We start from the raw sequence: 24,358 nt of genomic DNA on the forward strand, positions 1-24,358 counted from the left end.
GCTTACGCTGTGTTCTCCACCAGAAATGCTGTTCCTCCCACTGCTACACCTGGGACAAATACTGCTCATGTTTCTACCTCCAGCCCCAAAGATACCCTTAGAAACCTTCCCTGGGGGACTTCCCTGGTGGTCCAGTGGCTGAGACTCCTCGCTTCCAAGGAAAGGGGCCCAGGTTCAATCCCTGGTCAGGGAACTAGATGCCACAACTGAAGATCCCACAGACTGCAACTAAGACACAGTGCATCCAAATTAACAAATACTTCAAACGAAGAAGAAAGAAAGAAACCTTCTCTGGCGCGTGGAGCGTCTCCTCCACTCCTGCAGAGCTTGGCTCAGAGTCCAGTCGTGTCGTGGTTTTTCCATCATGTAGTTAAGGGAGTCTGGGCCAGTGTCTTTTCCTCCACTCAGTGCATCTTGAGGGCAGAGCCAACCTGTCCTTTCCTAGAATCCTCACCACCCACCATAACGCCTGGCACAATAAGGATGCACCGAGTGTTGGATGCCTAAATGAATAAACGAATGAACAAAACTTACACATTAACAAGGAAGAAGCGGAGTCAGTTTTTTAAGATTCCATGTGGCTCAGCGTCTCTTGGTGCCACACCAGGGACCAGTGAGGTCTGAAGGTGTGTGCTGGAACCCTCCCTCCTTCCTCATGGGTGCTGGCTGTTTGGGCTTCTCAAGTCCTCACTCTCAGCTGCCCCCGGTCACCTGGGGCTAATGCACTGCCAGCTTCGACCCACAGCATTCCCGCAGAATCTGTTAATGTAAATGATCTGTCATCTTGACCAGCAAGGTTAAAGCAAGGTACCTGTTAAGAGAAGAATATGAAGAGCCTCGGAGCAGCACAGAGAGTTCAGGCACAACTGTTTTATCGGAAAGGTCAAGTTCACCTTGTGTCGGGCACTGGGGCTAACAGTTACCGATAAAAGGAGGCAGCGCCATCAATTTTGCTGGCTTTTTACTTCCTGCGATGTTCCTCTCTCCCCATCCACCTTCATCAGAAAGGCTTTCCTGGGTTTCTGAGAAACTGGTCTCCTTTGCAATTTCTTCTTTTGCCGCCGAGCAGGCACAAGGCTTGGACTCTTTTTATTTCTGCCCAGTGAGTCCTTCATAAGGATCATTTCCAGAAAACAGCCCGGGTTCACCTGACTTTTTTCTTTTAACATTTCCTATTTTAAAGGTTGTTTTTCTGTTTTTTTTTTTTTAAGGGACATAGCTGCAGTCTGCAGCTGGGCCAGAAGGGGGAGGCTGAATGAAATGGATTCTAGCAGGTCTGCAAAAAAATGTACTTTATAGGGGTGGGGGGAGGGGGAGATGGGAGAGGGGGGTGGTTAGAAATGCCAAGAGGAAGAGAAGGAAAGGGGAACAAAATCAAAATGATAATAATAAAATAATAATTGCAACCATCATTTTAGCTCCCTGGGTGCTTCACCTCCGTAGGCGTGTTTAATCCTCACAATCACCCCAGGAGGTAGGTATTAATAGCCCCATTTTTCAGATGAGGAAATCAAAATGCCAAAAGAGAAACCCTTCAAACTCTCAATTTGCGCACTAATTTTAAGGCTGTTGGATTGTTGGGCTATAACCAAGTCATTTCATAAGTAAATACTGGTGGTTTGATTTTTTTTTTTTTTCAATTTTTAATGTTCACTCTTCCAGGCCCCAGGTCAGTAACCGAATATGTGGGAAGTCTTTAAAAATACCAATGAGAGCATTTGAAATAGCACAGCTGAAAACCACCACTCTGCACACTGAGCTTCATTCAGAGTTCAAGGTTGGACATTTTTCTCCCACACAAATTCAACAGAACAAGAAACCACAAGAATTGAGCGTTTTCCAAGTTTGAACAGGGGAATGTAAGAACTTCAGAAAAGAAAAAAAAAGCATGAGGGGAAATTTATTTGAAAGTACTTCTCTGAAAAACTTTGCACCTCAGTTTCCTGGCTTCAAGGTCCTTGAATCCAGCTAGATATTTAACATATAGCAAAACTCCAGTGACAGTCAATAAATATTCAACAATATGCGTATGTGGCCCATTTCCTGATGGATTTAATATTTGTTAGAATTTTCCAGATGAATCACCTCTGTTTTATCCAAGGTCCACACCACAACCAGCTCTGTATCTGCCCTTGCCATGGACCTGACCAATATCACCCACCAGGCTAAACCTTCTCAGAATGTACTAAATGTAGATTTTTTTTTCCCTGTCAACTGTATCTCTGTTGCCAGACTACGAATGTCCCCAAAGTATGTCCTAGAGAGATTTCCATATAGTAAGGATTTATTAAGTGTTGCTGAAGGCATAAAGAAATGAGTTTCAGCAGATTATAGATCTCGATATTTTGGTTTTCTTTCCGTGTGAGAGCTTGAGGGGGGGTGGTGGGGACGGGTGAGGGGAATAGGGTTTTTACTTACTCTTTTCCCCCCATTATATTTCAATTGAATTTGTCAAGAGACTGAGAGTTTTATTTTCCTAACATGAATCACTTATGATCTAACAAATTAATTACCCATCCATCCTGCCCTACCAGTGAGGTCATGAGAGAATGGATGAGTTCAGTCAACCTCCTCTGGACGGCAGTGTCATAGCCCCCACTTAAGAACTCGGGTTCAATGCCAAAATTGCCAGTTTAGGTTAGAATCACACTTAAATGTATCTTATTATACACAGAGGCACACAAATGCAATATGTCATCTTTAATGGTTCAGAACAAAGCCTAAAAAAATAGTGTCCTAGCACAGATGAATTTTATAACCTTTGATATATGGCTTTCATTATTAACAATAATTTCTGTAACTGCATCCAAATTCGGGAAGACACCCGATGAATATTAATTTTATTTTTGATTTATTTTCCGCTCCCGGTGGCTCCCTCTAGGGCAGACCTGCGTTCCCAGCGTCCCTTTAGCCCTGAGATCTTAGCATCCTCCAGAGTAAAATTCTCAGGGTCCTGGGGACCGCCTAGTTCCAGAAATACTGCATTTGGGGTTTGGCTGTTCAGCTGGAAAATGAGGAATTTCTTTTTTCCTATTGCATTTTCTTACCTCTTTATATGTTACAAAGACTTCCCTCTCACACACTCTTTGTCATTATATTAAAATCTAATTGCAAGACAACTCTCCTCACCTAAGTCATCAACAAAGCCCAATTATTTCTAATGCATGCAGAAGGGGGGAAAAAGTGCCAACAATAAAAAGGCAGGCAGTAACCTAAGCCTTTTTCACAGTCAGGCTTCAAGTTCACATGTGAATTTATGCCAGTTTTGACATTAGCCGAAAAAATTAACAGTTCTCAAAAATGAAACTCTCACAAAAGGGGTTTTGTGTTTCAAGCAGAATAAATTATAGTGTGATGTTATTAAAACACTTAGTTGTTAAGTTGCCAAGAAAATCCAGTATATTCACACAGAGTCGAGGACCTGTCTCCATGCAAAGTAATTAAATTAGATTTATGGGCTGCATTACATCAGTGTTTGATAGTTCATTTTTCCTTTCTTCATATTTTGCCCTGCTTTATTAGAGCATGTGACAGATGGTAAAAATAGTGTGAAGTTTCTTGGCCCTGTGCTAAATCCCCTTTCGGTAGTATATCTCTCTTCTGTCAGTTTTCCCCAGTGATGATAAATTAACCTCTCTCTTTGTATCCCAAGTGTGGCAGTAAAGCTCTCTTTGACACAGCACCATCACTTTATCTTAATCTGTGCTGTTTCGGGCAGAGAGGGAGATGATGCAATCACCACCAAGGAGTTTAAGGAGAAGATTTATGGTGTCAGAAAACGGGAGGATGATTAATATAATATGCATCATTATATTTTTCATTTTGTCTCATTTGTCGCCTTCTCCGCATCCAAGGCCCGGAGTTCGCCAGGGTGGGCTGTCCTCGGGACAGACTTTCACCCCGGGCTCTGTTTGGAGGGCTGAACCCTGGAGGGCTGGCAGGTGGAGGGTGGCCGATCCCTCCTCCTGGCTCCTCCGGCATCCTCAAAGCCTCCAGGAAGGGGATGAGGCTTTTCTCTCCAGGGACAGGAGCCGGCTTCCTGCCTTTCCCAAAAGGAGGCAGTGGCACCTGGGTCTGCTTGACACAAGCCTCCCCTTTGGGAAGGGGATGTAAAGAAGGTCTAGGGGCCCTGTTTGAGGTGCAGCAAGTCCAAGTGTGCCCTGACACTGAACAGGAGTTGGGGTTATCCAGCCTCTGAGAGACACTTCTGGCAAGACCGGAAGAAGCAGTACCACATACAATGTTTTTGCAGAAAAGGACTTCTTCTTATGTCCCTTACTTACCATAAAGCTGTATTTTCCTTCAGCTACTCCTTGGCTAGGAATTGCTTATATCTGGAAACTGGCTTTATGCATTCGGCTCCAGAGCATGTGTCAGCCTGGCTGGGTGACCAGCACTGAGTCAGACGCTGGATGGGGACAAAGGAGCCGAGGGCCTGGCCCTGCCCTTAGGAAGCCCACGAGCTCGCCAGTTGGGCAACTCTTGACCAAATGCTGTGAGCATCCCTCCCTCCCAGGTCCTGCCAGCACTGGGAATGCCAGGGGAGGGCTCCTGGATCCCACTGAAGGACGGTCCCTACATCAAGGGAACCGGACCCATTACAGAGAAGATAGGTGGAATGAGAAGCACAATGGAAAAAAATATCACTCGAAGTGGAAAGGAATCCTGGTATATCTCCCCCAAAGTGAATAATCCTTTGCATAAAGGAGTGATCGCTTCCTCTGCTTTAAAACTCTGTGCATTTTTTGGAACTTCCCTGGTGGTCCAGCGGCTAAGACTTTGTGCTCCCAAAGCAGGCAGCCCAGGATCAATCCCTGGTCAGGGAACTAGAGCCCACATGTGGCAACCAGAAAAATGACCCCACATGCCACAACTAAGACCACTGCAGCCAAATAAATAACTTAAAAAAAAATAAATAAAAATCTACATTATTCACTATTCACAGAAAGTGAGGTAACCCTCTAGAACCCCAGCCAACTGAAATAATGCAACATGGTTTTCCTCCAAGACAGGAAGCACTCAGTGGCAGGAGGCCTGTCTTGGGACATTTCATTCATTTGCCAAATCTTTTCTTTTCTAGGGCTGCCCCACCGCCCAGCCTAGGCAGAAGCACCGGCAGCCCTGGTTTCTCTTGCACGAGGTAACCCCTCAATCCCATCCTAACTGATTGGACTAGATCTAGACCCCTTGGATTCTCCATCTCTCCCAGGAATTTGGAACTGAGGCAGAATAACAGCCAGATAGACTTCCCTGCTGGCTTAGCAGGTAAAGAACCCACCTGCCAATGGAGACACAAGAGATTCACGTTTGATCCCTGGATCAGGAATATCCCCTGGAGAAGGAAATGGCAACCCACTCCACTATTCTAGCCTAGAAAATTCTGTGGATAGAGGCACTTGGTCTCAGAGAAGGCAATGGCAACCCACTCCAGTATTCTTGCCTGGAAAATCCCATGGACGGAGGAGCCTGGTAGGCTGCAGTCGAAGGGGTCGCTAAGAGTCAGGCATGACTGAGCGACTTCACTTTCACTTTTCACTTTCATGCATTGGAGAAAGAAATGGCAACCCACTCCAGTATTCTTGCCTGGAGAATCCCAGGGACGGGGGAGCCTGGTGGGCTGCCGTCTACGGGGTCGCACAGAGTTGGACACGACTGAAGCGACTTAGCAGCAGCAGCAGCAGCAGCAGAGGCACTTGGTGGCTACAGTCCTTGGGGTCGCAGAGTCGGACACAACTGACCGCACACAACACACACACACAACAGCCAGGGGGCTGGAAGAGAATTAGAGTGTTGCAGTCATGTGTTCCGGGAAACAAACTCACTCAGAAGGACAATGCAGATAGTGGAGTGCAGTTTATTACACTGGCGGGCCCAAGGCAGAGACTCCTCTTAGCCAAGGACTCTGACCAACTTTTGTCAAAACCTTATATACTTTAAGTGTACTGCTCAAGTTCACATCCCCAAATTCCTTAAACCTAGCCTGGAAAGTGTTAAAGGGAGATGCAATCAGGTTATAGCCATGATTCATAATCAGAAGGGTCAGCCGGTTATACACTGTAGCCTGCACCAACGGGGGCCGTAAAGATTACAAAGGTGATTGAATACGTAGGGGGTTATTGCATTCTTTTTGGCGACGGGAAATCTTGGCATGGAATCTGGTGATTATCAGTCCAGGAGGCCAGTTCGGCCGTAGGTATGTTATCCCTATGGCTACCAGGCACATAGTCCAAAGCTCACTGAACGTGCAAGATGGAGTTTTTCTTCTTTTTCCAGATGAAGTCAGCTTGGCCTGTTCCTTTCCTCCTTCAGGAGGAGATGCTGAGGGCAAGGATTATAATCTGTCCCAAGAAAAGAAAAACAGATTCAGAGAAGTGGAGACAAGAGGTACAGTGAGGGCCTCCTGGGTCCTGGAAAGATTTTCCGTGCACTCCGTGAATCCTTCAGTCCCATGAGACTCCCTCAAATACTTAAATTACCCCCTTCCTTTTCTTTTTTTTTTTCCCCTCTAAATTTATAAGGTGATTGGGCACCATTTGGAGAGTTTGAGCAGAAGAGTGGTACACTCAAAGCTCTCTTTTGATATAAAGTATAAACCAGTGGCAATCCTACAATTAAATAATTATAAATTTAGAGCCAACTTGCTAACAAGCTCAGCTAACAATGAAGTGAGAGGCATTACAAAGCATTGAACTCTCCTTTATTCACACAAAGGCTGAATTTCAACACCATGGAAAGGAAGTCTTATGTTGACTGTTAAGAGAAGATGCTTGGGGTACTTTCCTAATATGTTAAAAGAATAGAAATAGCCACTGATAGTCAACAGAAGGAAAAACAAAGAAAATATAAACATACAAAATGTGTTATCCAAATGAGTCTCTTTCTTAAGGAGGGCAAAATGTAAGGAAATATTTTAAAAAATAAGTTAGAAAAGATGGAGTAGTAAAATTATAAGAATAAAAATTCACCATAAATGATATTAATATGTCCAAGTTCAAATGTGATGAACTGGACTCTTCTTGTTTCAGATCCCATAAAACTTTGTAGCCTTAAAATGGGGCTTCGTAGGTAGCATGATAGTAAAGAATCTGCCTGCTGATGCAAGAGATGCAAGAGATGCAGGTTTGTTCCATCCCTGGCTTGGGCAGATCCCCTGAAGGAGGAAATGGCAACCCACTCCATTATTCTTGCCTGGGGAATCTCATGGACAGAGGAGCCTGGCAGGCTTCATACAGTCCATGAGCTAGCAGAGTCAGACACAGTTCAGAGCACATACACACATGCATGCACGCAGCCTTAAAATAAATTCCCCTTTTTTTCTTAAAGCAGATCAGATTGTTTTCTGTTGCTTGCAACCCAAAGAGTCTTAGCACACCTGTATTTCCATTAAGTCCCTTCTGCAGTGCTGCTGTTCCAGCCAGGTTGACTTCTCTTGTTGTTCACACCAGGCCTTGCTCATTTCTATACATTTGTTCCAGTTGATTCTTTCACTGGAAATGCTCCCCTCTTTTCCCACGGTCTAGCCTGTTCCTAACTCAGGTGCCTCCTCCCTCATGAAAATGAACCTAGTCCTCACTGATGATCGCTCCCTGGAGCTTCTCCTTGGAGTCTATGCGCCCCATTCCACAATTAATTTTATTCTGTAATGTGTGTCACGCTACCAAGGCTAATCTGGTCTTTCCAGAGACTCTGAGCTCCTTGAAGGCAGCAGCATATCTTTGAAGCCTTGATTGTATCTCTTTTGGTGCCAGCACTTGGTTTTATCGGGCTTCCCAGGTGGTGCTAGTGGTAAAGAACCTGCCTGTCGGTGCAGGAGATATAAGAGACGTGGGTTCGATCCCTGGGTTGGGAAGATTCCCCCGGAGAAGGAAATGGCAACCCACTCCAGTATTCTTTCCCGGAGAATCCCATGGACAGAGGAGACTGGCAGGCTATGGTCCACAGGGTTGCAAAGAATCACCTGAAGCAACCTAGCACACAGCATCTGGCTTCATGGAGGCCCCTCTCCCCAGCTGGACCGCTCACTGTCTGGCCAGGCTTGGTAGAAAGGCTGAAGAATGGAGGAGCCTTGGTTAATATAGCTCTGTAGCTTTCCTCTCCCCAACACAGGGCATTTTCTTCTCCAACATCTTCATCAGGGTTTGTGACCTCACTTCAGCAGGACAAGAGAGTAAAAATAGCATCCTGGGTTATGGAAGATGTGATGCCATTTACAGAAGAACCTCATTTATCACTGGCAGAAAAGTCGGGTCAGTTAGCAGAGATGGGGGGCGATGTGTAGAAAACCCAAACTTTGGATGAACTAAGCACCATTTCAACTTAATTTTGGAAATCTAAATATACGAAGTGCATTAGCTGATTTTATTTTTGGCAGCAGACTTAGCCATTCTAATCATGTTTTGCTCCAGCAAATTTTAAAATTAGTTTGCATTTCCTAAGCACACATCAGCTGGGCGAGGGCTGAAGGAGGGAGGGTAAGGAAAAGGTGCTAGGAGAGAGCCGGGTTGGGATTAAAACTTCCCTGGCAGATGCTTCACTAGGTGGATAATCCACGGGCAGGTACGCGAAAGCTGCCTGGAATTGAGTCCTTGGCCTTGGAGAATCTGGATGGTGGAGTCCAAATAGGCACCTGCTCAAGATAGTTGTAAATAAGAGGCCAAGCAGAGAGGGGTGGGGGAAACTATTTCTTTACTTTTTGAATGCCTTCTGGCCAAAGAGGAAATTTTGCAAAATCAAAAATTCTGGGTGATGGTAAATCATCTCTACTTATTTGTAGAGTTGATTATTATCTCTACTAACAAGTTAGTGACATTAAATGACAAAAAAAAAAAAAAAAAATCCATGTTTCTTTTGAGGGTTTGGTGTGCTTTGCCAGTGATCTCTTTACCCTCAGACAGATCTGGAAAGTGAGAATGGACCAGAGTCTCTACTTCGTAGGTGGCTGACATGCATCAAAAATCTTCCCCAAGTCTGCCATCACGCTCAGGGATACAGTCACAGTGATTATCGTTTATGGGACCCCCTGCTACGAGGTAGAAAATTCACATTCTATTTGAACACCTTCACCACAACCCTGGAGATTGGGCTGAGTAAGCATCCCCATTTTACCAGTGAGGAAACTGAGTCAGAGAGGTTAAGTAGCTTGGTTAAAATCACACAGCCAGCAAGTGGTTGAGACTGAAATTCAGTGTTCTGTCCCCAGCTCCTGTCCCCTTCAGACAGTGCCCATACCTCTCAAGATACAGACTGTGATTTGTGCTGGAGAACGGAACAGTCAGAGTCACTTTTTTTGGTGGGGGGTGCTGTTTCAGGTCCCAGTTGCAGCATACAAGGTCTTAAGTTACAGCATGCAGGCTCTTAGTTGAGGCATGCAAGATCTAGTTTCCTGACCAGGAATCAAACCTGGGCCCCCTGCATTGGGAGCATGGAGTCTTAACCACTGGGCCACCAAGAGGTTGCACTTCCATCTCCACTCAGGCAGGATGGAGATGGAAGGCTGACAAGGGCGGCACGCTGCCCAGTGCTCCCAGGACGTCTGCGCTGGCCTTAGCCAGACGGCCCCATGTCATCTACAGCAGGGGTCCCCACCCCCAGGTTAGGGACCAGTAGCGCTTCATGGCCCGGTAGGAGCCAGGCTGCACGGTGGGAGGTGAGCGGTGGGTGAAACCAAAACCATCCCACCCCGACCACTGGTTCAGGGAAAAACTGTCTCCCGCAAAACTGGTTCCTCGTGGCAAACAGGTTGGGAACCGCTGATCTAAAGGCCTGTCCTTGATGGACAGCCATTCGTTGCTGGGAGCACGGCTCTCCGGGATCTAACGAGGGGCTGACGAAGCAGTTCACGGGGCTGCTCTGGCCTTGAGACTGAGATCAGCCAGTGGCTTTGATCGGTAGCCAGTTTAAGGGAAAAGAAGACAGCACGGAAACTAACCCAGTCCAGCCTTCGTCTCCATCATAGCCTGCCCCTACTACCTTTGGGAATCTCTGGAACAAATGTAGGTAGCAGTTCTGGGAGGACTGAAAAGAGATAACCACAGAGGAGTCTAGTTACAGTAAGGACAGAAGAGTTTATAAAGAAATGACGTATGATAAAAATCAACATTAAATGAAGGCCTGTTTAATAGAAAAAAGTATCAGTCTGGGTTCCCCAAAGAAACAGATCTGATGGGAGATATTTATGTGTGTGTGTGCATTTCTCACAGATGTATATATGAAAAAATATATGCAACATATAAAATATATATCATATACGAACATGTGTTAAATAGCACATACATATGTTAAAATATAATAATATATAATACATGAATGTATATTAACTAATATAAATGATAATAATCTATATGAAATAAGGAGGTATTTTTTTTGACTTGTTTATTTTACATTTTTTTTTGTTTATTTTTATTTTTATTTATTTTTTTTCCCAGTGGGTTTTGTCATACATTGATATGAACAAGCCATTAGTTACACGTATTCCCCATAAGGAGGTATATTTTAAGGAACTGGTTCACACAACTGCAGAGGCTGTCAAGTCTGGAATCTACAGGGCCAACCTGCTGGCTGGAAAATCAGGCAGGACTTAATGCTAAACTCCAGCTTCAAAGGAGTGGAAGCAAAGCTTCTCTGGAAAGCCTGAATTTTTGCTCTTAAGGCCTTCGGCTGATTGGATGAGGCCCACCCACATTATCAAGGCTCATCTCCTTTACACAAGGTCAACTGATTATAGGTGTTAACCACGTCTATTGCAAAATACCTCCACGGCAACCCCTCCCCTAGTGTTTGATGAAATCACTGGATGCTGGAACTTGACCAAGTTAATGCATAAAAAACTAAGCATCACAGTAGGATTACCCTAATACAACTATTTTCATTGTTTTGTGCTCCCTGCCAGTAATTACATAGAAATATGTTTTACATAGTTATAAAAACTGTATTATAAGAATTTACTCCATTTATTTTATACACATAATACATGTTCATTATAGAAAATGTGGATACATAAAAATTTGCCATTCTAATTTCTTATGCAATTTGTAAGCAGTGTTTCATGTTTATAAGGCCATCTCTTCCATGGAATTATAGGCACCATAAGAACAAGGAAACAGGTGCCATTTGTCTTTTCATACCAATAATTATGGTGCCCTGCACATACTAGGTGCTCAATGTATATCGGTTGAAAGAATGGATTTTGTTCCGTAATGCCAACATTTATTATTTGTAATAGCTACATAATAGCCAAAATAAAATTCTCTTAGCTCATCACCTAGTATTAAACATTTAGACTGATTTCAGGTGTTTTTATTTTCCAATAGTAAGGTTTACTGCCAAAAAGTTCTCTGTACACATGCATTTTTTTTTTCATTGGAATAACTCAAGGAAACTTATTTGTATGTGCCCTCCTTTAAAGTACCGGGGCCTTAAATAATCACATTGATTAGTCAAACTCCTGATTAAATTAGAGGAAAGTATGGGTCGAAGTGACTATTTGAATGATCCATTGAGACTAGAATAATAGTTTCATAATAATGAGTCATTGTGAAGCTCTTTAGAAAACTGAACCCAAGCAAAACTGAGCTTGTGGGCATTGAGTCCCACAGCTGCCTTCTAAGATAATGGGACTGGAAGTCCGCAAACTACATTTCCCAGGTTCCTTTGGTAGAGGTCTTCCTGTTAGGTTTTACCTAACTGGCAGAGCAATCAAGATGAGAAAAGAGAGGAAGTGTCTTTGCTTTCCATTCCCTTTCTCCCTCTCTCTCTTTGTCTCTCTCTCTTCCTCCTCACCCTCAGCCCGCAGCCACTTCTCTTTCTTTCCTTCCTTCCTCTGAGAGTGTCTCTTCCATTATTTCAGCTTCTGAGGCTGTGGGCCACTCTCTATGATCCTAGGTTCTGGAAATCTAATCTCTGACTTACCCTTAGCTCTCCTTTTCCACCCTTTGACTTTCTACAATCTTTGTAATATATGCCCTGCATTAAATAGCCTCTTTTGAAATATCTAGGTTTATTTTCCTGATCAGACCCTGATTGATACAATAAAGACAGAATTCTTTAGGAGGAAATGCTCACCTGGTTTTCCCCACTTTTGGTCTCCAGAATCTTAACTTTAGGAGTCAATCTGGGCACACCCTTAAGAAACATCTCTATTTAACTACATTAATCATATTTTTTAGAGTCTGTATTTCATGTTTTGACATCTTTACAAGCTGCTTGCGGCAAAACTGCCATTCCCAGGGCTACACTTTTCTTAGATATAGCAAAGGGCTCACCAAGATCACGTCTCTCATATACTAACCAGCCAGTCTCAAGATAGTGACCAATTTTTATATCACTTGTGTCATTGCCAGGACTTCTTACTTTCCAGGCCTCATTCTTATTTCCTCCCTATTTAGATATATAAAAATGCTTATCTAGAGCAATACTTTATGAAGTTCTTCTAGTGTCTTCATCAAGAAGATGTTAGAAAACAGTTAATGATGACTGAAATTATACTCTGTATTAAAAACCAAACATTACAAGGAACAGCAGACATATTGATATGCAACTGATTATAAAAGGTTGTCGAATCATCAGATTTCAGTTCCTCTCCTTCCCTAAAGATCGCCCTTAAGCATCTAAGGGGAGGGGTATGGTCCAGGCAGTATTTTCTTCTGCACTTACTCCTGCTGTCAGGGGAAAACATCAAGTCTCTTCTTTGACAACTACTGTTACAAATCTCAGTCTTGACTGATTCACTTTTAGTAGGAAATATCTTTATTTTTCTTTCTTTTCTCAGGAGATTAAATAGGGGTTCGTGGTATGAATACAAGCAGAACCTTAAAAGGAAGTTCATGCAGACTCAAGGAGCTGGGCAATCTTCACAGGAACAGAGTATGTAAAAGGCATCATGAACCAAGTGGGTGCTGTCTCTCTTTCTCTCTCCCTCTCCCTCTTTCGATCACTCCCTCCCTCCTTTTTTTTTAATTTTTAAATTTACTTTGTTTTCATTATTGTTGGCTGCACTGGGTCTTCATTGCGGTGCACGGGCTTTCCCTAGTTCTGGAGAGAAGGGGCTTCTCTCTAGCTGCAGTGCGTGAGCTTCTCATTGCAGTGGCTTCTCTTGTTGCAGAGCAAGGCAGCTAGGGCGTGGGCTCAGTAGTTAGGGCACACGGGCTTACTTGCCCCATGGCATGTGGGATATTCTTGGACTAGAGATCAGAACAATGTCCCTTTCATTGACAGGCATATTCTTAATCACCAGGGGAGTCCCCTCCCTTCTTTTTATTCCATATCCACTTTTTTCTGAGGCTGTGCTCACCCCATACCTGGCTCTGTCTAGCTCCAACACACAAGAGACCTACGTGACCCTCCAGCCACAGTGGGGTTCAACTCCCACCTGCCATTCTTAGTTGCCCCATCTCTTGATGTCACTGGAGTTCTGTGGGTGGTTTCACTTCGTGTACCCAGCCAAATGCTCACTGGGAGTTTGGTGATAGTACAACTGTCTTCAAACCTGAAAGCTGCAATTTTCTCTCTAAGCAAAACTATTCTGAACACTGGACTATGGGAGAAGAGTTTTCCAACCCTTTTAACCATGGGAGATTTTTTTTTTCCTACCTTCTCGCCTCACGTTTGCTTCAGGTCCAAACCTGTATCTCGTTGGCATGATCTGCTATCCCGTCCTCAGCCAGAGAACAGCCTCCCAACAGCTGGACCTTAAACAAAAAAGCAGTGCATTTGTGCTGGCAGCCAGAGCATCGCTCCTTACTGCCACCGAAGACGGCATCCCCAGCCCTGTGCCGCTCAGCATGCAAGGCAAAAGGATAGAGCGGCAATACATGCTGTTACTCTGCTTGTTACTTCCCTCTGTGCAAAGATGTGAGCTCCTACATGCACAGGGGAGCTTGCAACCGCCAGAAGAGGAACTAATCCAAGAGGATGGCTGGGAAGCACAACTAACAGTGAACATGGAGACAGAACTGGGCTTTCTTCATTCACCCTGCAAAGATGCATTGAGTCTCTACTCCACCCCGGGCCCACACCATTCCAACACTGTGGACGTGGCAGTTAGCAAAGCACATTCCTTGCCTTCTGGGAGTTTACGTTCTTACACATCTAAGGGAAGGAGAATGGGGTGACAGAGGGTGAAATGGTTGGATGGCATCACTAAATCAATGGACATGAGTTTGAGCAAACTCTGGGAGATAGTGAAGGACAGGGAAGCCTGGTGTGCTGCAGTCCATGGGGTCGCAAAGAGTCAGACAACTTAGTGACTGAACAACAAGGGAATTTTATGGAGAGGTAACTACTGTGAAGTCAGGAAAGCAGAGCATTGGGCAGGGAGAAACTGGAGAGGTGCTGGGTGCTATTTTATTGATGTAGGCAATCAATGAACTGGAGCAGTAGTGAAACTACTCTGTGTTACTGTAATGATGGATACATGCCATTATACACTTGTCCAAACCCACAGAATGTACAACACCAAGAGTGAACCCTAACTTAAAGGATGGACTTTGGTTAATAATAACATGTCAATGGAGGTATCAGTTGTAATGCATGCACCACTCTGTTCGGGATATTGATAATGGGGGAGGCTGTGCATGTGTGGGGGCAGAGCACATTTGGGAAATCTCTGTACCTTTCTCTCAGTTTAGCTGTGAACCTAAAACTGCTATAAAGATATAAAGTCTTTTAAAAAATTATGATCAACCTAGACAGCATATTAAAAAGCAGAGACGTTACTATGTCAACAAAAGTCCATCTAGTCAAGGCTATGGTTTTTCCAGTGGTCATGTATGGATGTGAGAGTTGGACTATAAAGAAAGCTGAGCACCGAAAAATTGATGCTTTTAAACTGTGGTGTTGGAGAAGACTCTTGAGAGTCCCTTGGACTGCAAGGAGATCCAACCAGTCCATCCTAAAGGAAATCAATCCTGGGTGTTCATCGGAAAGACTGATGTTGAAGCTGAAACTCCAATACTTTGGCCACCTGATGTGAAGAGCTGATCCATCTGAAAAGACCCTGATGCTGGGAAAGACTGAGGGCAGGAGGAGAAGGGGATGACAGAGGATGAGATGGTTGGATGGCATCACCGACTCAATGGACATGGGTTTAGGTAGGCTCCGGGAGTTGGTGATGGACAGGGAGGCCTGGCGTGCTGCGGTTCATGGGGTTGCAAAGAGTCAGACATGACTGAGGGACTGAACTGAACTGAACTTTTAAAAAATAGTGAAAAAACAGGCTCATAGTATTTTCAGCCTGGCATTATGGGACCTTGGACAAGTTACTTAAATAAAAGGGACAACTACCATTTATTGAGTGCCTGCCTGTGGCAGACTCTGGGCATTGCTCATGGGTTTTATCAGCTTCCCCATTTGTGCAGCAAGGGAGCAGGACCAGATCACACCCAAGCTTGGATCATTGAAAGGGGCCGTGTTGAGACCCCCAGGCCTGGGAGACGAAGGTCATTCCAAAGGAACTCAGGACAAGAGCAGCAGCACAGAAGGGCTGAGACACACAACCTTGCAAGTGATCCCCAGTAAACCACAGGGCCCTTCAGGGCTTCTCAGAGATTCCTGGAACACAGTGCAATGTCATGGTACACGGTGCCAAGTCCTGACCTGAGATCTGCTTCATCTAATAATATGATGCTCCAGGAATTTATTCCGTCTTCCTCCACGAAGGCATTAGGACCAGATGGCAAAGACCTGGTGGAATTAGCACCATGAATGCTCTTCCCTGCCTGCACTGTCACCCCCATTCCATACTCATGTCCTTTTTCACCCCAGATGAAGCAGCTACTGCGAAGAACCATGGGGACCTTGTTGATGAGGACAGCAGACGACCTGAGAGCTGAGTGTGCAAGAAGCCTCCCTCAGATGCAGGGTCTACCTGTTTCATCCTCCAGACATTAACAATGCATCTTTCGTGGACTTTGCTATGTGTATGGAATCTAGGGAGACTGTGCCTTGGCCGGGAGAAGGTACCATCAGAGACTTGAGGACTCAGAGACCTTGGAATGATCTGTTAAATTCTTACGAAGCTATTTCTTTGATTTCCCCATGGGCTTGTGGGTACGTGCTGATTTGCAGGCCTTGCCCAGGATAAGAAGCTTCTCTCATCCTTCCAACAGGAGAAGTAACAATGGTCACGGTTCTCATTCTCTGAGCATCTAACAGGTCTCCAGCCCTATGCATATTTAATTCTCATACACATTATTCTCCCTGAAGCTTCAAACAAGAACCAATCACAGATGAGGCCCTGAGATGGAGAAGTACTCTGTCCAAGGTCATCAAGCAAATCAATATCAGAGCAAAAACCGGAAGCCAGGCCTGTCCTATTCCAAAGCCCAAATTCCTTCTGCTGTGTCCCCACTGTTTCTCAGAATACAATGGAAAGACTTCACCAAGCTGGAGCCCACACAGGGGGGCTTATTTCCCAAGATGCTGCAGGGTGAGGAGGGGCAGGTACAGGTCCAGCTGGCCCTGCAGGAAGACTTTGTGTCAAGTCCCTATTGGGAACGCATCTCAAACCCGGAAGAACTTAGCCCCCTAAGAAACAGACACCTTGACCTTCCTTCCCAAGGAAAATATGTCCTGGGTGTCAAAACCTGTTACCAGCCCAGCCAACTCCAATTAGCTTTCATTCTGTCTTTGTCTCTCTGTTTAAGACAAGGCGGAGCTGGGGGTCCCCAGAGCTTTGTCACCAGGAGAAAATCACCTCCCTTCCTCTGGTCCTGTCCTTTTCTTTCAACAGGAAGTCTTCCAGCTTAGTTTCCATGGGAAATCGGCAGGGGTGGGGGCAGACAGAAAGGAAATTCCTTCACTCCATCCACTCTCCCCAAACCCCGGGAAAGCGATGTTTCTCCTCCACCCCAGGCCCCAGGGCTTCTCCCCTTCTCTCTACTCCCCCACCCCCCACCCCCCGCCTCCGCAAAAGAGGCTGCGGGTGAAGGTTTTTCCATTTAATTTCATTTTTCATCATTTTTACCCCTTTTGGATGGTTCATATATGAGGGTCTCAGTGGATTAACTGGCCAATCAGATTTCATTATGAGCCCAAGTAGTTCTTATCATTAAACCTGTAATTTATTTCTTCTGTGTTTCATAAAATGTGAAATATTACCATTCTCCAGGAGCTTGAAGAGAGCAGGGATGCTCCATTAAGTCCAACACTGCTCCTCCAGAAGAGGCCGTAATTATATGTGGATTTTTTTTTTCCTTACAGCTAAGTTTCTACTTGCAGATGCTAACAAAAGAAATAAGCTTTTAATCCAAACATAATTAATATGAATTACCTCCCCAGTACACCCTGGCTTTGCACCATTAAACTTAATTTTTGTTTTGCATGATAATTGTGTTATCATTACCATTTATAGGAGAACCCAGGGACCCTCACTTTGTTTTCAGTCAAGACTAAAGGGACTGAAAGGACTTTCCTCCCCTCTGCTGGTCAGGAGCCTGTGGGCCAGCGTTCCTGATCTGTCCTTGTGGCTTGAGAATCCTGGGGTCATGACCATAGAGGGAGCAGGGAGGGGGGCCTCCCTCCAACAGTAAAAGGAAACAGATTCCTACATACCCCGTGGACGATTTGTCACCCAAAGGAGATGGGCTTATTCAGAGCTGCTGTCTAATTATTAGAATGTCATCGTAGTCATCACCATCACCATCACCATCACCATTATTATCATCACTGTTATTACTGCTCCTAACTGTAATTTCTTGGCAGCATGCTCCAGCTACTCTGCTATTGGTTATTTCTCCCAATGATCTGGAGATCCTGGGCTGAATGCATTAAGTGAAGCCCCAGAAAATAGTAGATTGAGCATCAAAGGCCCAGGTTTCATGCAAGTTTCCATTCAAGACATTATACAAGGCCATCTTTCTCTCTATCTCCCCTCCATGTGCCTCAGTCTCCTTCTCTCTCTCCCACTCTGCTTCCTAAGGAAGATTCATAATTTTATAAATCTTAAGAAGGAAGCTAAAGCCTTGGGAACCAAGCACTACATTTATATATTGGCATCCCTTCACTAATTAAAGAATCCTTGCGTATCTCTTATGGACTAGATACTGTGAGAAAGAATACGTATACACACACACAGAGACACACACACCAACCCTTGTCATCAAAGAATTCACAATCTAGTTGAGGGAGGAAGATAGATACCCAAATGTTTTTTAAAAGGAGAGGAAATGAATAACAGCACAAAGCAACAGGATCAAGATGGCTAATAGAGCACCTACCAATGTGAGCACATTAGTGATGCAAACATGAGAGATGGCAAAGGTGAAGACTGAGTGAAGAGCTTAAGCTGCATTTGAGTGTGGGGCAGGATCTGTAGAGGTGACATCATGCAGCAGAAGCAGGTAGAGGCGGGTGGGTGCAGTCCCTGCACCCACAGAGTGTGGTCTAGGAAATAAGGGAATCACATTCGCAATGGCAGACTATCCATGTGAAGGAGCAACAGGAGACAGGTTGGAAAGATCATTTGGAGTCAGAATACGGAGAACCCTGAACACCAGATAAGGTTGTGGGGAGACTCAGAATCATTTTTAAATGGGAAGAGGAAGTGGTTTCAAGGAAGTGGCATGGACTTCCCATGTCACTTGATGCTGTTGCTCCATCAGCCATCTTGATCCTGTTGCTTTGTACTGTTATTCATTTCCTCCTCTTTTTAAAACATTTGGGTGTCTATATCCCCCCGTCAACTAGACTGTAAGTCCATCCCACTGGACCACTGGACAGTGGTTAAGAAACTGCCTGCCAATGCAGGGGACACACGTTTGATCCCTGATCTGGAATGATCCCACATGCCTTGAAGCAACTTAACCCATGTGCCATCACTATCGAGTCTGTGCTCAAGAGCCCAAGAGCCACAACTACTGATGCCCGCATGCCCTAAAGTCTGTTCTCAGCAACAAGAGACGATGCCACAATGAGAAACCCACACACTGCAATTAGAGAAAGTCCAAGGGCAACAGCAAAGGCCCAGTGCAGCCAAAAATAAACAAATAAAGGCAGTGGCATCTTCAGCTGGTCAGTCTGGGGGCAACTGCTGGAGGCTTAGCCGAGGGAGGGGCTGAGGCCAAAGAGGCCGGAGAACCGTGGCCACAGTGGGCAGAAGTGAGGGTCTCCACTCGGATGGAACAGAAGAACTGGGAAGGGTAAATACCTTCAAGAGAATCCACGGGATTTGGTAAGAGAGAAAAAAAAGAGAGAGAGAGAGAGACTGGTGGATGGAATTCGTGGAAACGCATGAGATTTAACAGAAATAATCACCACCCAAGACATGATGCACGGTGCAAAACATGATGCATGAGGCACAGGGCAAGCACTCGTGACTACTGACTTTTGTTAACTGTAGTTAGTATTTTGTCCTGTTTGATCATCCCAGAGTCCCTGTGGAATTGTCCAGGGTAGTTCTGTTACACATATTATGTAGCTGGGCAGGCAAACTCCCTGAGAGATGAAGGAACTATCAAAACATAATCTTTCTTTCCAGGGACCAAAGCAACAACCATTGCTCTTCAGACTCTTTCCTCAACCATATTACTTTTTTTGAAAAATCATGGTGATGATAAAAAAAACCCTTGCCCAGGCCAGGCTTCCCAAGCAGTGACAAAAACAAGAATATTAGCACATTCAGTGGCCACACCAGGAAGTGGCAGGCCTTCATTAGTAACATGTTTTTCTTTCTCGGGGGCAAGGGCGGGAAGGGGAGTGGGGTGTTGAGCTACAGTTCTTCAAGGACACTGGATCACCATGACATGGGCCCTATTTTTCTTGTCAGTCCAACAATCTTAATACTATATTGCTTGCAGAGAAGTTTTTCTCAAAGGAAGACCCTTCTACAAATGGTTTCTATCAAACTCATCTTTGATCAGGGAGGTAAAAATAGAGGACAGATTTTAAATCCATACAAAGTTTGATTTGACAAACTGGCTATTTGGTTCAAAACAGATCAAATGAAATTCAGGAGTAATCAGTGTAAAGTTTTAAACCTACGAGAAGGGGGCGAAATGATACCATTAAATAAGTGAGGAATTAAAAACTGGTGAAAGGGTGAAAGATTAAAATTTCATAGGAAATGACCAGTCCATGTAGAGAGAATAACAAGGTGAATGTGATTTGCAGAAAAAGGTCTAATGCTTTGCTTTGCACCGGGACTATGCCTGTTATGTGTCATGTGTCTGGTGAGAACAGTAAGCATGAGGGTAGGATGAGAAAATAGGGCTAAAACAACATCCGTCCAGCAAAGAACCATCTAAAGAGAACCTGGACCCAGCTCCGAGCAGGCACCACACCCTGTTTGGAGCTGACAAGCTAAAGGGATTCAAACCAGTCAATCCTAAAGGAAATCAACCCTTAATATTCATTGGAGGGACTGATGCTGAAGCTCCAATATTTTGGCCACCTGATGCAAAGAGCCAACTCATTGGGAAAGACCCTGATGCTGGGAAAGATTGAAGACAGGAGGAGAAGAGGGCGACAGAGGATGAGATGGTTGGATGGCATCACCAACTCAATGGACATGAGTTTGAGCAAACTCCGGGAGATGGTGAAGGACAGGGAAGCTTGGCATGCTGCAGTCCATGGGGCTGCAAAGAGTTAGATATGACTTAGCAACTGAACAACAACGAGCTAAAGGGAAGAGTGATAAAAAGGGCTAGAGAGCAGGGCCTGTGAAAAGATGTCAGACTCCAGAGCTATTTCATCCAGGGTGGAAAAGTCTAGAAGGAAGAGGATGAGAGGGCCTGGGTTGATTTAACAATGCACTTTAAGCCAATGAGAGGCTCTTACTCTCAGAGAATGGTACCCAGCTGGTCCTCCCCGTGTCCTCAGAGGAGTGAAGGGCAAGGAATCAGTCTGACTCATGGTGGCAAGGACATGCCAGCCCCAAACGCATCACCTTGGAACAATTACCTTTGAAACCCATGTAGAACAGATTTCTTTTTCCTGTTTCCTCACCTCTGTCTTCCCCGACCCGGAACAACACGAGATTCTAGATGGTGACTCCTGTCAACCAGATTCCCCTGAGACCTGATATTCAAAATACCCCAGAATACAGAGAATGGAAGTGACCCTGAGTGGTCCTCCAGCCCATCCCTCTGCCTCTGGGTATCTCAACCATTTGAAACAGGTCTCTAAACTTGGTCAATAGGGGCTTCCCGACCCATCCATGGTGGACTCTTCCTAACCCATCTATGGTGGAATCCAAAAATATCAGCACAGAGAGACACATGATCACATCCTAACACTTTTTTAAAGAAAAATTAAAAAATAAAGTCAGTGGGGTGGATGAAAAGGAAGAAGCAGGATCCTTCCCAGTGGCCATGGGAAGAGCTACAGAAGCCAGGGTAGCTCCTGGCCCATGGGGACCAGACCTGAGACTCATGCTCCCTTTCTTCCTCTTGTCTGTACTGCGCACAGGTGTGGATACGACCAGAGGACATGAAGGGCCTACACGATCCCAGCTTACCAACCCAAGAAGAAAGGGTCCCATGGCTCTCATGGCAGGAATGGCTTTGTATCTTAAGTTAAATCTGCCACCACGAAACCCTGTCCAATGATGCAGTATCATCACTGGTCGCTCAGCACGAGGCAGCTCTGGGTGTTGACAAAGAATCTGCTCCTTGGAGACAAGGGGCTTGGAACCAGAGCAGGTCACCTAACCTCTCTGTGACTTTGTTTACTTATCTGTAAAGTGGGGACAAGCACAGTATCTACCTTGCAGAGTTGCTGTGAGGTTTAAATGACTTAATACGTGGAAAGGGCTCTAATGGTGCCTGGTGCACCTTTAACTATTAGGGAAGTATTCACTGATTTTTTTCTTTTTTTGAATACTCTGTTGTGATGAACTACATTGATCCCAAAGCCACATTCGTACTCTGAGTGGCTTCCTGCTACACCAAATTCCAGCCATCAGACTCTTTACCTGTCAAATATCCCCCTAGATTATATGGACATTTTATCCATTACGCAGAAAGCACAAATTCTGAATCTTACATGACATCAACCAGAGAAAGAGACAAACCTGCCTGAAGAGAGGCTTTTATATAATTCTTTAATAAAAGATAAGCATTTTAAAGGATTTCTGGCAAAGATAACAAAAAAAAAGAAGACTTAAAAAAAAAAATCTTTCACAGTCACTGCTACTCCGGTCCCCACTCACCTTTCGTCATTGTTTCTTCCCTGTATTCTGATAGACACTTTAATGTAACTAACTATTCCGTGTGTCGCTACTTCCCAAAACTCTGTTCTACTGAGCCTTAATGCTGGAGGATGGTAATGGATGTTGGTTGGATAAAGGACTCTGGGGTGAAATAAGTTCAAGAAGCAATAGGTTAAACCACAGAACTTCTCAGAACCCTTAGCGTTGATGTGCATGCAGTCTTGAGAGGGGCATAGGACACCAAGCACTTCCCAAATATATTTGACACAGGAGTCGTATTCCAAAAGCCATGGTGGAAAAATGCTACTCTACAACTTTGTATTCTGCTTATCATAAGCACTTCTGTGCTTTCCCTAAACTTTTTTCACATCCTTTTAAACCACTGCATAATAATCTACTAAGAAGATAGGCCTTAGATTCCTCAAGCATTCTGTTACGGTTAAACATTTAAGTTAATTTCAACTTATCACTAGCCTGAATAAAGTTGCAGCTAAGACCTTTTTTGCCATGTGGGGCTTCCAAAACAATGAAAGTGTTTAGGATTTCTTTCTTAGAGTAGATTCCCAGGAGGAGGATTAGTGGGTCAAAGGGTATTCACGGTTCAAGTTCATGGCTCAAGGTGCCAATTTGTTTTTCAACAAGCCTGTATCCATTTTCACTACCCAGCAGCGTGTGACGGTGCCCGCACACCACACCCAGAGCAAGGCGATCGGCCAAGATGCTAAAAGCGGGGTTGCCGACGGTTGCTTTCATCGGCCTTCATTAGCACCACCTCTGGTGGCAGCCTCTGCAGCTGTCAGATCCGGTGCCAGCCCCCTGCCTCGCTCGTCTTCTCTCTCTCCCCAAACAGACTCAGACGTGCCTCCGGTTGTGCCATTTCTAAGCTAACGGCACAGGATAAAGTCCACACCAGCAACCCACTCCCTGACACCAGGGAGACATCAAAGACGATCTCCTCTCAGCAGCTAAATGTTTAACAACCAGCTCTCCAGGGAGAAACAAGCCCTGGTTTGTAGCATTTGGTGCTTACTGCAGAGTAAGTACTCTCTGCTCTTGCTGCTGCTGCTTAGTCGTTAAGTCGTGACTCTTTCAACCCCACAAAAAGTAGCCCACCAGGCTCCTCAGTTCATGGGATTCTCCAGGCAAGAATACTGGAGTGGGTTGCCATTTCCTTCCCCACCCAGGGATCGAACCCGGGTCCCCTGTTCAGCAGGCGAATTCTTTACCCTTGAGCCACCTGGGCTGGCTCTCATCAAGGCTGATTTCAAGCAAATGAGCTCCCAGCCTAACGTCACTGGACTTGGAGGTGGGAAGAGGTGAACCCAGTAGGCTCTTGTGAGTCAGGAGTGTGGCTCCAGACACCCTTGCCCAGTTGCAGTTACTGCCGTCCTGAGTTTCTCTCTTTTCTCCCCATGAAGGACTCTGCACCCCTATCTGGATTCTCCTCCAGGTCCAGCCACATCCAGGGTCCCACAAGCCCTGTGCTCACAGCCCCTGAGCTGCAATACTGTCTATGCTCATCCTAAACCGGGGCTTTGGCCTTAGTCACAGGAGAGGTCCACGGGATTCCGCTTCAAGGACCCTAGCCCATAGATGCTTACCCCTAAGCCATCAACTCAGGCTGACTCCACTGCATAGCTTTCCCCCCCACCCACCCACACCCTCTGGGCTCTGGACACAGAATCCTGGACTATCTTGCCTCAAGCTGCACCCACCACCAGCTCCTTACTTCTGATTCCACTTTCAGACCAATCAAGCTTCTGACCTCCTTCTCTGCCTCCAGTTTGCAAGACAGGACTTACCTCCTGAATCTGATGGCAAATTCAATTTTCACATTCATAAACCGAATGGGATGAGATTTTAAAATCATTCTCTCTTTCTCTGGCTGTTGCAGAAACCCCCTCTCACCGCACCCCCCCCCCACCATCACCACCACCTGTGAATATGCACACACCCGTTAAGGATCGAATGGTCCCTGAACCCCATGAGAATGCCCTGGTACCCTGCCAGCCCTCCACCCCCAGGACCTGACCCTATCCACTGTGTTCTAGACTGAGTACGGTCAGAGAGTCTTAACTTCTGGGCTGGAGGCCAGCAGACTTCCAAACTGAACTCTGAGCTGGAACTTGCCATGTGCTCCGTCCATCTGACTGGATAACCCATGACTGTCTATTCCAAAATTACAACTGGAAATACCTTCATCCCCAGTTGCCGCCT

At 45.2% G+C, this 24,358-nt stretch overlaps 1 long non-coding RNA gene across 1 annotated transcript; it reads right to left on the reverse strand.

Annotated features, from left to right (window-relative positions):
* Positions 1 to 5,853: 5,853 nt before the first annotated feature.
* On the reverse strand, positions 5,854 to 24,017 carry LOC136176256 (uncharacterized). The gene is made up of 3 exons (XR_010664563.1): positions 23,944 to 24,017; positions 13,588 to 13,685; positions 5,854 to 6,338 (listed from the first exon to the last, which is right to left on the reverse strand). It is a non-coding gene; the product is annotated as an uncharacterized lncRNA (long non-coding RNA).
* Positions 24,018 to 24,358: the final 341 nt, after the last annotated feature.

Source organism: Muntiacus reevesi, chromosome 10 (assembly GCF_963930625.1).
Source record: "Muntiacus reevesi chromosome 10, mMunRee1.1, whole genome shotgun sequence".
NCBI lineage: Eukaryota > Metazoa > Chordata > Mammalia > Artiodactyla > Cervidae > Muntiacus > Muntiacus reevesi.